Source organism: Mytilus galloprovincialis, chromosome 2 (assembly GCF_965363235.1).
Source record: "Mytilus galloprovincialis chromosome 2, xbMytGall1.hap1.1, whole genome shotgun sequence".
NCBI lineage: Eukaryota > Metazoa > Mollusca > Bivalvia > Mytilida > Mytilidae > Mytilus > Mytilus galloprovincialis.
Genome location: NC_134839.1, coordinates 24620406 through 24639417, shown reverse-complemented (window position 1 = coordinate 24639417; position 19012 = coordinate 24620406). Strand labels below are relative to the sequence as shown.

The following is a 19012-nucleotide window of genomic DNA, read 5'->3' as shown; positions in this document are numbered from 1 at the left end:
GCGACTGCTTGACCGCAATATTTTTGTCATCAAATTGGGGGTTATAATACTGTCTTTTAGGGGAAAAAACTTAATGAACACAGAGGACTTATATTTGATTTTGCTTGTATGCCTTTTTATTATTCAATTATTTTTGTGTTGGTTTTTCATATTCTTTTTTCAAAGGCCTATATGTTAAAAAAAATAAATTATTTTTAATAGAGAGGAGCAGGAACTGTTCTGCTGGTGGACCTGAGTTAACCGCATCTTCCTCGGTATTCCTTGGTATCTTCCTCTATATACTAACGTCACTTGAGAGATATAAATAGGCAGTTAAGTCTTTCGATCTTTGATTTATTTTTACATGTTTTATATTTGGTTTATTTATATAAGTTGGAATTTCCCCATTCTTTTGCAATGTTGGGTGAATCTAAAATTAGAACTTGAAGAAAGGTGTGCGTATTTTAAAATCATTTGTTTAGTCATTTCTGTTGGTTTCGACATAACAGGCTTGTTTTCTCTCATCGTATACATATTAATGATAAAAAAAATAGGATGAGAACATCTTTAATATATTTTGTCTATGCCAGTATTTCACTAGTTTAAACAATATATATTCAGATAAATCATCAAAAAGGATATGAATATTAAGGATTTAGAAACAAGCAAATTTGCTTTTACAATTAATACACACATTGAACAATACATAAATATAAATAATGGCATGCTCTGTAATAAATATATGAATATAAAAAAGGTGAAAAGGGAAGTAAAAAATTAATTTTTGTAATATATATATAAATATGTGTACATGTATAAAAATAATATTTCATTATTACTATGTCAACATGGTCAAAACAAAAACTTTCCTGGACATTTATGAAATTTCGACATTTGAAGTTTTAGTTTTACAAACTTAATACTTACTGTCAATATTCCGACTTTTTGCATATCGCTCTTACCATGCTTTCTACATTTTAGACTATTTAGCGCTATTCTAATTTTTTGGGAGATTTTATTAAGTTCGTTCAAAAAATATTGACCATTGAATTTCAATTAAATTGCTTGATTTCTTACACATAAAATACTTTGTTGAATTATTCACGGAATACATGTGACAGTTTGCACCTTTCTTTCTTTAATTGGTCAAACAGTGAAATCAAACCAACATAACTATTGTTAATAAAAACATTACATTGTTATATATTGCGTTCTATAATGCTTTTCTTGATTTACCTTCACCAAGAGTTAGCGCTCTATTCTATACCCCCCCCCCCCCTAAAAATAGAAGTTAAATGATTTTATTTCGAGAATTTATGAAAAGGATGCAGTAGCCTACAAGAAGCACAGACGACTTAGCTGGTGATACTGCGGTAATTTTTCGCTATTTGGAGTGTCGTGATTAAAGGTGAAACTTAAAGGATTATACAGGAGATTTCCGGAATAGTCTAGACATACCAAAATAGGCTTGTTATCTATTTACTACATACGCTGGTTCTCTATTTAGTTTTCACTTTGTTTGAGCGAAGCGTAAAAAACAAACAGATTCCTAGATGTATTCGGCGTAACCCACAAAACTTTTAAAAATAGAATTGGAAATAACCTTTACTTTCCATCAAAAGAGATATATAAAATACTGTAATTTACACTATTAATTACTTTACAGGTTAGACTAAACGTAAGTATGCAAAATGTTTTTCTTTATATTATTCATTTATATATATTAACCCAAATAACTGATATAGAAATCATCCTCGTTAGAGTTAATGATAGGAATACAGATTGATCAATACAGTAAAATGACTTAAAAATTGAGAATGGAAAGCGGGAATGTGTCAAAGCGACAACAACCCGACCATAGATCAGACAACAGCCGAAGGCCACCAATGGTTCTACAATGATTAAACTACATATTATTTTCTATTTACAGATTTCTTTTATCAGTGTGGAATCATGGTATCTCTGACACAACTCCCACCTTTTTTCTGCCAACAGAGAGCTTATGACGAGGTACCTCAGCATCCACTGAAAAGACTCGATCAATTACGTCTAAGCGACGAACTTAGAAGACAGACGTTTGTAAACTGGCCAAAATCATCGCCCATTTGTCCAACCGAATTATGCGATAATGGTTTCTACTATATGGGATCAAAGGACAAGGTACAATGCGCTTTCTGTGGAGGAGTGTTGAGTGGGTGGTTAGAAAATGACAATGTCGCTAGTGAACACGCCAAGCATTTCAGGTACTGTGAACAAGTTTCAACCAAATCGAAAACCTGTGCGGACAGTTTGCCGGAACATTCTGTTTCAAATGATGCCGGACAACACTCACAGAATGCAAACCTTCAACCGCATAATAAACAATTCTTAGTGCTAAATATGCGTATTGTTACGTTCCAGTCCTGGCCAAAGAACTTGAAGCAGTCACCAGAAGATTTAGCATCTACAGGACTGTATTACAAAGGTATGTATCTAAATAATTTCTTTGACAATTAAGTTAACATGGCCTAAACATTTATGAGTAATCACATAATACTTACCTAATATACATCTTTTTTTAAATAATTCAAATTCACCAGGAACGATCATGTATTATGTATATATATTTTTAAGCTAGATATAAATTAAACAGGGTTCAATCCACCATTTTCTACACAAGAAAATGCCTAATATGACAGTTGATATCCATTCGTTTGATGTATTTGAGCTTTTGATTATGTCATTTGATTAGGGCTTTCCGTTTTGAATTTTTCCTCAAAGTTTGGTATTTTTGTAATTTTACTTTTTAAAACGAAATGGTTAATTATAGTAAATAAAGTATGCAGCACGTGCTGACACCATTAATAGTTACGACTTTAAGAGTCTTCTTAAATCATTTAATCATTACGACTAAAAATTTCTCACATCATAAGCATTTTATCGAAATGATTTTAAAATCTATTCCTTTTTGTCTTTCAGGAACTGGAGATACATGTCAATGTCATATGTGCGGTGGCATATTATCCGGTTGGGAGGATGAAGACATTCCAGAGGATGAACACAAAAAATGGTTTCCTAAATGTCCACTTGTCAACAAAGAATTGTAATTGAAAAAAATAAATCTGCACAAGATCAAACTTGAGTCTATGCTGTACACAGATTAATTTTATGATTTTCTTCTAAATCGTGTGGCCTTTTTCAGTTTTGTACACAATTTTATATTTTGCACTTAAAAATATGCAGTACATACTAAAATACAGTGAATATTAATGGTAATCTCAAGTTCAATAAAACAGACAAAATTAATTACCAAAATAAAAAACGGCGAAAGGACGAACACCAATACAATACACCACATTAGACGCCACAAAAACCGGAAGTCTTGAAAATAAGTAATAGTATTGTCTTTGACAGTTGTTTACTTATGGCCCATGTGATTTGATTTGTTGGTTAAAATCAGGAAAAAAATGTAATGAATATGGCATTCATAGGTCTTCATTTCCTAATTGTTAGCTGCAACTATCCATTGTATTTTACTCACTATGTAACAGCATGCAAACACCTATAGAATTAATCATTTTATCAAATAGATTTAAAAACCATGGAATTGAATCATTCGATACATTGCTATCAGTGCAATTTTCGTCAACCATAATCTGTTATATTTTGGCTCAAGTCACTCCCCGATTTGTACTAAATCAAAGGTAATTTTTATTGGTGATCTTCAACGCTACATCTAGTTTAAATAATTGGTGGTCTTCATTGCCTTTAACTTCAATGATATTCATTATAGTTACCACCCTGTTATAAGAGAATTCAACACAACCAACTTCATCAAAGATTTGCATATACAAGACTATGTCGTAGATTTGGAATTCTAAGGTAGCTTTGTACAGTAGATATGAAGATGTGGTACGCGTGCCAATGAGACAACTCATCAATCTTAGTCACAATTTGTAAAAGTAAACCATTATAGGTCAAAATACGATCTTCAGCACGGAACCTTGGATCACAAAGAACAGCAAGCTATAAAGGGTCATAACAAATGACTAGTTTAAAACCATTCAAAAAGGAAAACAACGGTCTAAATAATATTTAAAAACGAGAAACTCTTATAAACCACATCAACTTACGACAACTTCTGAACATTAGATTCATGTCTTAGGACAGGTGCAAATACTGCCGCGGGTTTAAACGTGTAAAAAGGTACCAACCTTCAATCCTACCTGAAACAATAGTGTAGTATCACAACATAAAAAGACACACTTTAAAATATCAATTGAAATGGCTTAACTCAATCAAAAGGTATATTAACAAAAATAGGTGAACATAGACTGAAGGAATAAATTTGATCTTTGACAAAATGTACATACAAAATTAATAAAACAAGGGGGTTAGATGTAAAACAATTTCAGAAAGACAACCATAGTCTTAGACAAAACACCCCAACAGTTTAAGAAAATGACGTACACAGGTTAATAAAAATAAAAAGTAAATGTACGAGTAGTTCAATGAACACTGATAGTTTAGCTAGATGAAGAAACCGAAGATAATAATCTGCCAGATCAAGGGTGCATGTTGTATTTGTTAAATACTATATTTACAGTATATTAAGGACCTGCCAGGATACATAACTTCCGTTAAATAAGATTTCTCGGCTGACAATAGAATTGTTTACCGACAGTTTAGTCAAATGTTGAATAGATTCAAACTTTAAGAAGACAAAAAACGGTCTTTCTAGTATAGCATATTTCGAGTGCATAACAAAGGACACAATCGCTTCTACTAAACAAGAATGTGTCCTAGTACACGAATGCCCCACTCGCACTATCCTTTTCTATGTTCAGTGGACCGTGAAATTGGGGTCAAAACTTTAATTTGGAATTAAAATTAGAAAGATCATATCATAGGGAACATGTGTACTAAGTTTCAAGTTGATGTAACTTTAACTTCATCAAAAACTACCTTGACCAAAAACTTTAACCTGAACTTCGCACTATCATTTTCTATGTTCAGTGGACCATGAAATTGGGGTCAAAACTATAATTTGGCATTAAAATTAAAAAGATCATATCATGGGGAACAAGTGTACTAAGTTTCAAGTTGATTGGACTTCCACTTCTTCAAAAAAACTACCTTGACCAAAAACTTTAACCTGAAGCGGACGGACGAACGGAGGCACAGACCAGAAAACATAATGCCCCTCTACTATCGTAGGTGGGGCATAAAAACAACTATGTCATTTACTGGGATCAGATCAAAATATTAAATGTCTTAAGATTACAATACATGTATAATCAAATCCTTGATTAAAACAGACACATTCAAAACAAGACTGTCACTTGTCCGATGAAATCCCAAACATAAACATAATGAAATAAAAATCACGTAAAACACTCGTTTGAAATTTTTTTATTCTCCAATGCTGTTGCAACGCCTTGGTTCCGGTTTCACAAAATAGAAACATATAAAGAAGCTTTCCCCGCAGATAAAGCCCCAAATAACATCGTTTTTGTGTGTAAAAGTCACTACATCAACTGCTTGATAAACGAATTAGGTATTGACAATTCACTTGGAAACTCAACATATACCCTCACGACACTTACCAAAGAGGAAATCCTGGATAATCATAGGTCTGTTCTATGTTCCTTTGGAATTTCAACCAAAGATGAAGAACTGTATCTTCCATCACTATTGGATACCTAAACTACATAAGTGTCCTAACAAACAACGGTATATTGCTGGGTCTTCCAAGTGCTCCACGAAACCTCTTTCTAAATTATTAACATCTATTTTATCAGCAATCAAAGACGGGCTTCAAAGTTATTGTGAAACTGCCTATTCTAGAGGTGGCGTGAATCAGATGTGGATACTTAAAAATTCAAAAGATCTTTTAGAGTACATACAATCTAACTCTCTTTCATCTTGTAACAGTATTAAAACATTTGACTTTTCTACTCTGTACACAAGTATTCCACATTCCAAACTAAAAGACAAATTGAAAGAGTTGGTATTACTTTGTTTCATAAAAAAGAATGGCCAACGTAGATACAAGTATCTTGTCTTAGGGAGGGATAAATCCTACTTTGTAAAGAATCACTCTGATTCAAACAAAATATTCTCTGAAACTGATATTATCAAGATGCTTGATTTCTTGATTGACAACATATTTGTTACGTTCGGAGGACGTGTTTTTCAACAGACTGTCGGCATTCCAATGGGAACAAACTGTGCCCCTCTACTCGCCGACTTGTTTCTTTATTATTATGAGGCTGACTTCATGCAGGAACTTCTTAGGAAGAAAGATAAGAAGTTAGCAATATCCTTTAACTCTACTTTCCGCTATATAGATGATGTTCTTTCACTAAACAATTCAAAATTTGGTGACTATGTGGAACGCATCTATCCAATCGAACTAGAGATAAAGGATACTACAGATACAGTTAAGTCGGCTTCATATCTTGACTTACATCTAGAAATTGACAATGAGGGTCGGTTGAAAACAAAACTTTACGACAAAAGAGATGATTTCAGCTTTCCAATTGTGAACTTTCCATTTCTAAGTAGCAACATTCCAGCAGCACCTGCATACGGGGTATATATCTCCCAATTGATACGATATTCCCGTGCTTGCATTTCCTATCATGATTTTCTTGATAGAGGTTTGCTGCTCACAAGGAAGCTATTAAACCAAGAGTTCCAAATGGTGAAGTTGAAATCATCCCTTCGTAAATTTTACGGACGCCATCACGAGTTGGTTGACCGTTATGGAATAACCGTTTCACAAATGATATCGGATATGTTCCTTACGTCGTAACTACAATCCCCTCCCCTTTCATGAATATGACCTACCGAATTAGACAATTTACCGGATTTGTAATCACATAAGCAACACGACGGGTGCCACATGTGGAGCAGGATCTGCTTACCCTTCCGGAGCACCTGAGATCACCCCTAGTTTTTGGTGGGGTTCGTGTTGTTTATTCTTTAGTTTTATATGTTGTGTCGTGTGTACTATTGTTTTTCTGTTTGTCTTTTTCATTTTTAGCCATGGCGTAGTCAGTTTGTTTTGGATTTATGAGTTTGACTGTCCCTTTGGTATCTTTCGTCCCTCTTTTAAGATAACCAAGTGTGTTTTAAAAATTCCTATACAACTAGCGTTGAGAACCAAATAACAGTTACAACCTAAACAGACACATGGTACAAGAAAAAAAAACAGTTTTGAATGTTAATGTTAGCTAACATAATCCATGATAAACCTTAATCCATGTTAAGCCTGTTTCCAAAAGTGTTCTGTCCTTTATTTCTGTGTTTAAAATGTAAGTAGTAATCATATTCTAGCTAAACTGTGTCATTCTACATCAATTGATTGCAAGCAAGGTTTGTGTACTTCTAAAACAAGTTTGATCTTTCTTCAAATGTTCTTAGAAAAAAAAATTCACCTGAAAATATCATTAAACTCTCAGGTGGTCGGCTTCACTAACACGAAATGTATTAAAGCTTTCAAATGACATGGAAAAATATAGAAATGAAACACTTGTATTTGCATACAATAAAATAAAATGAATAACAGCCTAAACAAAACAAAATAATAAGCAGGCAATCCTAAAAAAGGCAAAAAAAAAAAAAAAAAACAACAACAAAAACAACGACTTGCAACATCAGACACAAACAAAAAGAAAATGAGAAAATGTGTTAAATTGCCAATGAGTCAACTCTAAACCCGAGGCAAATGAAAATGAGCATATATATAGCAGGCTATAAATTGAAAAAAATGTTAAACAATTCAAAAGAAAAATCTAATATTCTGATTCAGGTACAAACCAATTAACGAAACACAAATGATATGATATATAGCAACATCCAATGAAAACAGGCTCCTATCTTGGTACAGACATCACAAACTTTTAGCTACTTCTTTACAAGCAGAACCACATATACCATGAATGTCCCAACTATGCACTGGCTTCCGAGGCTACACAAAACACCTTATAAATATAAATTTATTTCATCTTCAAGCCGTTGTTTCACTACATAATTGTTTATTCTACTTACTAGTACACTTGGTACAATCAAAAACCTGATAAAAAATTGTACAATTTCGGCCTTTGAAAAAAGTGGAATTAATTACTTTTGGAGTATCAAATTAAAAACTCGTTGCATGCATATATTGGTGATTTTGAATCTGTTCAAAGTTTTGAGTTGTCTACCCTATAAACCACTTTGCCTCATATTCTAATTAAGAAAAAATTCACATCCCTAATTTAATTGGGCATTTAAAAAGTCAGTATGCGAATACATATGATCAAACTCTTTTAGGTCATTTTTTAGTAGCAACAAACAAAAGAACTATGTCAATTGGACATGCTTTGATACTATATGATGATATATCTGCACTTGAATTTTTACTTGATAACATTGTTGTTTGCTTTGGAGATTCCGTATATCGTCAAGTTATTCGAATTCCAATGGGGACTAACTGTGCACCCCTTATTGCAGACCTGTTTTGTATTGTTATGAGTTACAATTTATGACTAAACTCAGCAAAGACCCATCGAAACAACATTTGATAGAAACATTTAACAATACTGTTCTTGATATTTGGATGACAATTATATTGGCTCTCAATAATGACGACTGCAGTATGTATATGTTGAACTTACTTTAAATAAACTAAAAATGATCACTGCCCTTTCCTCGATCTTGATATCTATATCATTAACGGGAAGCTTAATACAAAAAATTATGATAAGAGATGATTTTTCATTTCCTATCGTTGATTAATAATTATCTATTATTAGATGGTTCCCTTGTCACCATCTTATAGTTTTTATATATCTCAACTTGTACGATTCGCTCGTGTATCAACGTTTTAGATTTTAGCGAGAGAAATTTATGTACATGTATTACTGAAAAATTATTACACCAGGGTTTTCGATATCACAAACTAGTCAAAACATTTACTAAATTTTATCATCGGTATAAGGAAATAATTCGTAAATATAACTCAACATGCAGACATCTGATACGTTCCGGTATTTCACATCCAATCTTTTATGGTAATATGTTTTACAAAGCACAAAAAATGTCAGTATTCACCTCAAAAGCTAACAAAAGCTTTGAACAGACTTATTAAGAATAGATATAGTTAAGATGCTGTTGTAAGAATTAAAGATTTCACTTATATAGGGTCTTTGCGTCGGATTTAAACACATTTATTTTAAAACCAGCTGTTGGAATGACACGGGTTATGTTCTTCTCATATATTTCATGATGGTATGATACTAAAATCCTAACAGGAGGGATTGTGCCTGATATTCATATGATGAAGACATAATCTTTCAATCAGTTTAATTGAGGTCTGGAGCTGGCATGTCATTAACTGCTAGTAATCTGTTGTTTTTTATGTATTATTATCATTTTGTTTAATTTCTTTTGTTTCATTTTCTGACATCGAACCCGGACTTCTCCTAAACTGAGTTATACTGTGCGTATTGTTGAGCGTTTGTTTTTTTCTACATTGGCTAGAGGTATAGGGGGAGGGTTGAGATCTCAAAAACATGTTTAACCCTGCCGCAATTTTGCGCCTGACGTGTCCCAAGTTAGGAGCCTCTGGCCTTTGTTAGTCTTGTATGATTTTTAATTTTAGTTTCTTGTGTATAATTCGGAGTTTAGTATGACGTCCATTATCACTGAACTAGTATACATATTTGTTTAGGGGCCAGCTGAAGGACGCCTTCGGGTGCGGGGGTTTCTCGCTACATTGAAGACCCATTGGTGGCCTTCGGCTGTTGTCTGTTCTATGGTCGGGTTGTTGTCGCTTTGACACATTCCCCATTTCCATTCTCAATTTTACATACAGAATTTTACAGAGTTTAACAGTTTGGCTTCGATGCTCTAGATAGAGATGTACGGAAAAGCTTTTCCTTGCTTAGTATATATGTATAATAAGGCTTTTACGCTCTAGATGAAGGTGTACGTAGACGGTTATGCTTAAAACTCTAAATAGAGATGTACGATAAGGCTTTACCACTATAGATAGAAATGTACGGTTAGTAATAGGCTTTGACACTAACGATAGAGGTGTACGGTAAGGCTTTGCCATTCTAGATATAAATTACCTATAGGCTTTAGCTCTCTCTAGAGAGATGTACGATAAGTTTTTACCACTACGTACAGATAGACATGTACGGCAAGGCTTTATAACTATAGATATAGATGTACGGTAATCCTTGGCCGCTGTAGATAAAGATGAACGCTTTGACACGTACGATAACACTTAGACACTCTAGATAGACATATACGGTAAGATTTTGTCACTGTAGATAGAGATGAAGGCTTTGGCACTCTAGATAGAGATGTATAGTAAGGCTTTGACACTCTAGATAGATATGCACGGTAAGGTTAGGTTTTGACACTTAAGATAGACATGTATGGTAAGGCTTTTAAACTTCAGGTAGGGATGTATATGGTAAGGTTTTGACGCACTAGAAACAGATTATACAGCAAGGTGTTTATCCTCTGAATAAAGATGAACTGTAAGACTTTGACACTCTATATAGAAATTTTAGGGAAAGTAGCGATTGGACAAATGTAAATAACCTTGCATTGCTGTTTTCAGACAAATTATGGAGTTATTACAAAAAAATTTATAGTATACGTGTTTAATTCAATAATATACAGAGATTTATTGATAAAAAATCAGTCGTTTCTGTAATTTGCATTATTTTCAATGAAGATAATATACTGATTGCTAAATAACATAGACGGCATTATGACCTTTTTGCATAAGAAGTATATACTTTAATAGAGATCAATACTGTATAGAAATTTGCTTTGTTGGTAATTGTGCAAGATTAGGCTGAACATATTTACTTGGACAATATCCTGTATAAATAATGATTTTCAGACACATATGATTAACTCACGCGTGCTGCTAATATGAATTACTAGATAGTATCTTCAATCCAACAGGATCATGTGTTGATGCTCAAAGAAAAGTAGACATTAAAAAAATAGAATACACTTATTAACAGAATATTAGGTAAAATTGACGCCTATAAGTGTATTTAGACTTACGGTTCCGTTGCTAGGAAAGAACTAGTTGACGTCTTTTCGGAAGCTTGTCATCTCCGTTACGTTATACATTTTTGACGTTATAAAGTTGTGTGGCGGTTTCCTTCAACTTCAAGGTTAATCATATCATCACAATGATCTGTGCAACCTTTTAATATGATTATCGAACTGTGTGAATTCTAAAGGTACCCTCATGTTTTAAAACTTTGGTAATGTATTCTTAATGTCAATAATGAATTCAGAGACAAATGTTGAACTGCTAAGATTCCACCCTCCCCCTTAACCCCGGACAGTTTGTGTTTGTGTGTGGCCTCCAACATTGATCATGATTTAGGAGATAACTGTATTGTATTTTAAGAAGTTAAAGCTCCGACGGCATCAATTGGGGATTTGATGGTCGCAAATTAAGTTTACTGGCGTCGCGTTAGCGGAGACAGTAAACGGGTATTTGCGACCATCAAATCCCCAATTGATGCCGTCGGAGCTTAAAATACAATATTGTTATCTCCATTCTAATGAAACTGACTGAAAACAACGTTAATACATGTATCTAAAGTTTGCCATATGCCGTCTGCGCTTGCGCGTACGTCTCATAGCATCAATTGACAATTGATGCCATGTAAATATGTGACGTTATCCAATCAAAATGAACGTTACGTTGCATTAGAATGAGTTATTACATTTTATGTATGTACATGAACTACACAAGAAATCAGACTTCAATATTAACAATATAATTCTTGTTGATAACATGTTGAGGCGGTCCCGCCTCTGGCTCTGTGCAAGTCCTGCTGAGAAGTCCTGATCATTGACATTGTATTATACCCAGATTTGTTTTTATTGTCAGTAGAGTGGTATTCCACGTTTCGTCTTACCCTCTTCTGGAGTAATCTCCTTTTTATTATTTGTTCTCTTGGTAAGGTTCCCCACATATTTGCCTCATACGATGTTGAACATATATTTAACGACGAACTTTTATTCATATTTCAATAAAGTTGGATTTTCCGGCTTTACTTCTAAAGTATTTATTGCATTCTAATGCGGATAATGAACGACACGTAACAAAAATAATGGTAACATGTGCATGGCATAAAGATTAATATTTGTTCAGTTTTTTTTTTTGTATGATAAATTTGTCATGTATAATAGTTCTATTAGTATAGCCTACTGTCAGAGCAAATTTTGGAATTGGAAATTATGTTGAAATTTCTAATTTTTTTTTAGTGTTTTAACAAGGACACAGCGGATGCACTGACGTATGGAATTATACAAATGACCTTAATGAAGTATACTATATAATTGTACAGTTGTCACGGTCATTTCATGCAATGAGTTTGAATGTAGAAAGAAAACCATGTTGGAAACTGTCTATCATTCTGACGATTCTATTGTTGTTATTATCATCAATGTATGCAGTCATTTCAAAAAATCCCCAGATAATTCCGAACATGATGAAAACTAACTGCCCTACAGAAGTGAGTGGGAAAACAAATAATCCTGAATTCAATGGAGAGGTTCTAAATGGTGTATGGAAGATGCGAAATCAATTATCCCAACAATTAAATGAAATGAGCAGAACAGTTGGACGTTTGCAGTGCGAGGTATGATTCCTGTTTTGATATCAATCATTTAGATGTATGATATAAAATTATAATAAAAAAGGGAAAATTTTAAGGATTCAGACTAAGAGACATAACTCTTAATAGTCCTTAATATGGGGACGAAGTCCCCAATTACGGTAGAAAAATCAATGAAAAAAAAAAAAAAAAAAAAATCTGGGAAAATTTCCCAAATTTTTCATTGTACTAATGAACTCAAAATCGTTAACTTTTTTTTTCAGATCTAGTTCCTGTTCCGGTTTTCCCGCATTTGCGCAGAAATCTTGTCTTGTTTGCATGAGACTTTGATTATTTTTTTATATTTATCAGTCTAGTAAAACATAAGATTGGATCTCAATACAAATTCAATTTTAATAATTGTTTGATATGAAAAAAAAACGTTACGTTACCTGATGAAAGCGTTTCTTTTGTTTACATCGAATATGACGTCATAACTTAATGAACGTCACAGCTAATTCCCTAACAACAGAACCAAAATCGGGAACGTTACGTACGGTATTTCGGTTTCTTTTATCAACATGATTGAATTAAGAAAATAATACATACAGACTTCGTCCCCATTCACAGGTTATGCCTGCCTCATATTATTTACTGGTGCGTTGATCATGAGGAAATGCCTGTAGCAAGTGAGGAATATGTCAGTTGTTATCCATTAGTTTGATGTGTTTGAGCTTTTGTTTTTGTCATTTGATTAAGGACTTTCCTCTGAATTTTCCTCGGAGGTCAGTAGTTTTGAGATTTTACTTTTTACTACCCCTTAAAAAAAAAAAAAAAAGTCACGATTAAATTCATCTACATTTTGTTTTACGTCATATTGTTGTAACGTTGCCACGAGATTCACATGCAGTCATCAATGATGTAATTTAAGAATTGAATGCTGCTTTTTGTAAATTTATTGGGGTGTAAAAGCGTTGACCGAAGTACATATTGTATGAAACGCGGAAGCATTTTGTTTTACGTCATATTGTTGTAAGGGAGCTACCATTTGATTTTTATGGGGGGGGGGGGGGGGGGGAGGGGGGGGGGAGCTAGGATGAAAAATTTTGTCCTGCTTTTTTTTTAGTTGTAATCTCTGTCCTGGCTTTTTATTTTTTACTCTATTCGGTCCTGCCTTTTTTTTTACTAGTTAATTATCCTGACTTTTTTTACACAAATTGTCATCCTGCCTTTTTTTTTTAACAAGTTTCTCATCCTGCCTTTTTTTTTACTCAAAACTCCTGTCCTGCCTATTTTTTTCAAATTTCATCCTAGCCCCCCCCCCCCCCCCCCCCCCATAAAAATCAAATGGTAGCTCCCTAACGTTGCCACGAGATTCACATGCAGTCATCAATGATGTATTTTATTTAAGAATTGAATGCTGCTTTTTGTAAATTTATTGGGGTGTAAAAGCGTTGATCGAAGTACTTTTTGTATGAAACGCGGAAGCGCTTCATACTAAAAATGTGCGCACGGTCAACGCTTTTACAACCCTATAAAGTTACAAAAAGAAGCATTCAATACTTATAATTACATTTTTTTTAGCTAGAATCATGAAAACACGATTTTTATCAAGTTTTCATTTAATTTACCTGTGCACTTTATTGTGGGACCTCTAGATCTAGATAATATATTTAGGCATGCTCGGGCTGAAATTATATTGAGCTGGGCTACACGGAATCAGGGAGGTACGGGACATATCAACGAACAGTCTCCTCAATACGTCCTTGACATTATGGAGAAGAATGGGTTTTATAGAGATGAAAAGTCATCCAAACACCTGAGAAAGTCATCTACATTATGGTGGCTTGCAAAAAATACAAATGTTTATAGGAGAATAAGTTATAAACAATTTGAAGAAAACAATACGATTTTTAAATGGTATTTATGATGACACTTTAAGCACGTTTTTTTTGGAAACCAATCATTGTTCATGTATTTTTGTTAGTTCTCTTTTGTTTGATCACATAGGTTCCTCTGGCATTCAACGTTATGTGACCGTCGGATATTACGTAAAATTATCTCAGACTAGAAAATATGAAACAAAAGCCGAATCATGTATCATTTCACAAAATTGTAAATATTTCAAATGTGTTTATAAATTAACGATGTCTTATGTTTTGCTTTCTCTGTTGCAAACTGTATTGCTTCAAGGGTTCTTGAATTAGTAAAGTTGTAGTCATTCAGTCGGACGCTATCATGTTTTTGTTACCGATATGACATGCCTGTGTCATCAATGAACACGAATATTGCGACATTTATACATTACAGAAGACAACTTGTACCATGAATCAATGAGTTACTGTGACACGACAACTGGTACTAGTGGGACCAGAGAATTAAGACCTTTTTTCTTAGAAAAAGGGGGTGGGGTTCTGTGCTAAACTTTTTGTGTGTAGAGTTCTGTTTTTATAGTTTGTCTTTTGTCGTTTTATCCTGCCTTTTTTTTTACTAGTTAATTATCCTGACTTATTTTACACAAATTGTCATCCTGCCTTTTTTTTTAACAAGTTACTCATCCTGCCTTTTTTTTTTACTCAAAACTCCTGTCCTGCCTATTTTTTTCAAATTTCATCCTAGCCCCCCCCCCCCCCCCCATAAAAATCAAATGGTAGCTCCCTAACGTTGCCACGAGATTCACATGCAGTCATCAATGATGTATTTTATTTAAGAATTGAATGCTGCTTTTTGTAAATTTATTGGGGTGTAAAAGCGTTGATCGAAGTACTTTTTGTATGAAACGCGGAAGCGCTTCATACTAAAAATGTGCGCACGGTCAACGCTTTTACAACCCTATAAAGTTACAAAAAGAAGCATTCAATACTTATAATTACATTTTTTTTTAGCTAGAATCATGAAAACACGATTTTTATCAAGTTTTCATTTAATTTACCTGTGCACTTTATTGTGGGACCTCGTGTCATCATGAATGATAAATGTTATTGTCTAATACAATTGTTTCAGGAATAGCACGTGTTGTGCAGTTAGCCAATCAGAATAACGTATTATAATGAAACATACATCAAATGTAATTATTGAGCAATACAACTTACTTTTGAATACCTCTGGATTGTTTTCAACAAATCAAAAGTGAGAATTCTTTTGAAATATACATGTAATGTTATTATTTAAGGTTCAACTAATAAATAAATTTGGTGTATTTACTACTGTCTTCTGATTGGTTAAAAGTATACTTATTTTTATTTTTAATGTTGTCAATTTTTATGGCGACACGCCCACTCTGACTTTGTGTATTCATACGCCAACATTGGTTTTCGTTGTTATTGTTAATATGAATAATATAAAAAGTTCTTTTGGTCTTATTTTTGAATGGAATTTATTTATAATGAATGGCAATAATTTATTTCGAATTTATTGAAACATAATTCAAAATTAATTTATGACTCTTCCTATTTTACATAATCTGCTTCGCGGATTATTCAATGTGAAGAGTCAAAAATTAATTTTATGGTTCAATAAATTCAAAATAAATAATAGCCATTCATTAATTGTTGGTTGAATCTTACCGACCGTGCAAGGGCTGTTTGAATCTTAATGTTCATATTGAAAATGCTCCAAGAATAAAATGTGATATTTCGAAGGAATTTAATGGAGACAAATAAAACATGACTCATTAGAAAATTTATTCTCAATAATATCTTTTTTAAAGTCGAAGAGTTTGTTAAGGTCGCCAATTCCAAGTATGTAAAGTTTCAATCTAATTAAAAACCGATCTCTCATCGCTCCTGTTTCTGATATGTCGCGTGGGAGATCTAACGAAACCGGCTTTGAGGTCACATGTGAGTGAACTAAAAGTCATGAATTTATAAAGATATGCAAATGAGTTGACGACCTATTAATAAGCCAATCAAAAAAGTTTATGAATTATTATGACTGACGATTTCGTCGTAAATAAAATGAGTTACATCCCTTTGCCTTACGTTAAACTTCCAAGATCGTGGAAGACTCAATTTCATTGGTCGAAAAAGACACACCTACGAGGTCACTCACATGTGACCTCAAAGCGGGTTTCGTTAGATCTCCCACGCGACATATCAGAAACAGGAGCGATGAGAGATCGGTTTTTAATTAGATTGGTAAAGTTTCCACTATATCAATCCAGGCAAACTAAAGTTAATGCAGAAAACGTGTTCAAATTTTCTTAAATCTAATAATTAAAATCCAAAAACTCAGAAACAACAAACGAAATAGAAAGGGAAAGGGAATCTTCCTTTCGTCAATTCTAACTTTGTGTTAACGTTATTTGAGAATTGGTTGAAGGACCTTATTGAATTGTGTCTTAATGGATGGACAGATGGATGGATGCACGGACGCATACGCATATTATACCATGATACACCCCGTCTTCATCGTGATTATAAAAAATGACATGTTAAAATACTAGTTAACTTTATTTAAAAAAAAAGATACACTCCGTTTGTAGATACTTGTCGTATGACTAATAATACCTCGTCTTTTGAATGTAAATATAGCGTATACATACACTGTAAGAGAATATATGATGTATGCACAGATTATAGAAACTTTCGGACTACATTACACTTTAAGGAAATTCGACACCGTTTATCATGAATGATTTTAAGTTTTCCATGACGACGATGATAATTATCTCAAACCCGTTTATTCTTCCTGGTAAATTTGTGAAAAATGTGTTGCAATATGTGTATTTTTTCCTTGAATGTTACCAATTTTGCAGATAGGTAAATGCGCACCAATCAACACTGAGTACTACATATATATACGCTTCTTATACTGTACTTTACAGAATTCTAACAAAGAAACATCAAATAAAGGAGGATGGTGTAAAGATACAAGCTATGAAGATTCCGGAAGTCATCTGACAGATAAAGCACTCATCCCTACACTTTCTTCATTTCTCAGAGGGAAAAAAGTAGCAAGCTTTGGTGATGGACCCGGTGCTTACAAGCGTGAAATCCTCAAATTAGGACAAGTCAAATCTTACGACGCATATGACGGAGCGCCATTTTGTGAGGAAACAAGTGAAGGGAGAGTTAAGTTTATGGATCTGACGATACCACAATACGGAATACCTCTTTATGATTGGATCTTGTCATTAGAAGTTGCTGAACATATACCAAAACGATATGAAAGTGTTTATCTAGATAATATATTTAGGCATGCTCGGGCTGGAATTATATTGAGCTGGGCTACACGGAATCAGGGAGGTACGGGACATATCAACGAACAGTCTCCTCAATACGTCCTTGACATTATGGAGAAGAATGGGTTTTATAGAGATGAAAAGTCATCCAAACAACTGAGAAAGTCATCTACATTATGGTGGCTTGCAAAAAATACAAATGTTTATAGGAGAATAAGTTATAAACAATTTGAAGAAAACAATACGATTTTTAAATGGTATTTATGATGACACTTTAAGCACGTTTTTTTTGGAAACCAATCATTGTTCATGTATTTTTGTTAGTTCTCTTTTGTTTGATCACATAGGTTCCTCTGGCATTCAACGTTATGTGACCGTCGGATATTACGTAAAATTATCTCAGACTAGAAAATATGAAACAAAAGCCGAATCATGTATCATTTCACAAAATTGTAAATATTTCAAATGTGTTTATAAATTAACGATGTCTTATGTTTTGCTTTCTCTGTTGCAAACTGTATTGCTTCAAGGGTTCCAATTAGTAAAGTTGTAGTCATTCAGTCGGACGCTATCATGTTTTTGTTACCGATATGACATGCCTGTGTCATCAATGAACACGAATATTGCGACATTTATACATTACAGAAGACAACTTGTACCATGAATCAATGAGTTACTGTGACACGACAACAGGTACTAGTGGGACCAGAGAATTAAGACCTTTTTTCTTAGAAAAAGGGGGTGGGGTTCTGTGCTAAACTTTTTGTGTGTAGAGTTCTGTTTTTATAGTTTGTCTTTTGTCGTTTTATCTCTTAAGTCATGTGAATTTTAGCTAATACTGGCGCCCTTCGTCGTCCGTTGTCTAATCTAAAATATTTTAAAGAGTTTCTCCTCGGGAACTACACAACCAAACTTGGCATGGATGAACCTTAGTGCATCAAGTATTCAATAAGTGTTTTTTATTATTATTCCAGTCAGCCAGTACACATGGTAATAAATCATCGGACATTTCTAAAGCCCTCGTAGAATAACTCTTACTCGAGTTTACAATTTTGGATAATCACTCCATAAGCGAGCCATTAATGTACATCATGTATCTTGGGACATGCGCATTTTTGTGGATTTTCCGACTTGGAACAGGCACAATGTCATGGTTGTTTTTGACCTGGGACAGACACAATGTCATGGATGTTTTCTGACTTTGGACAGGCATAATGTCATGAATGTTTTCTGACTTCGG

At 33.7% G+C, this 19012-nt stretch overlaps 2 long non-coding RNA genes across 3 annotated transcripts; both read left to right on the top strand.

Moving 5' to 3' along the window:
• The first annotated feature begins 1534 nt into the window (after nt 1-1534).
• LOC143063200 (uncharacterized) lies at nt 1535-2073 on the top strand. The gene is made up of 2 exons (XR_012974973.1): nt 1535-1657; nt 1910-2073. It is a non-coding gene; the product is annotated as an uncharacterized LOC143063200 (long non-coding RNA).
• A 9043-nt stretch (nt 2074-11116) lies between these two features.
• LOC143062179 (uncharacterized) lies at nt 11117-18254 on the top strand. Of its 2 annotated transcripts, none has more exons than XR_012974593.1 (3): nt 11117-11219; nt 12259-12635; nt 17416-18254. It is a non-coding gene; the product is annotated as an uncharacterized LOC143062179 (long non-coding RNA). The 2 variants fall into 2 exon arrangements; XR_012974594.1 differs by having other exon boundaries at nt 11118-11243.
• Nucleotides 18255-19012: the final 758 nt, after the last annotated feature.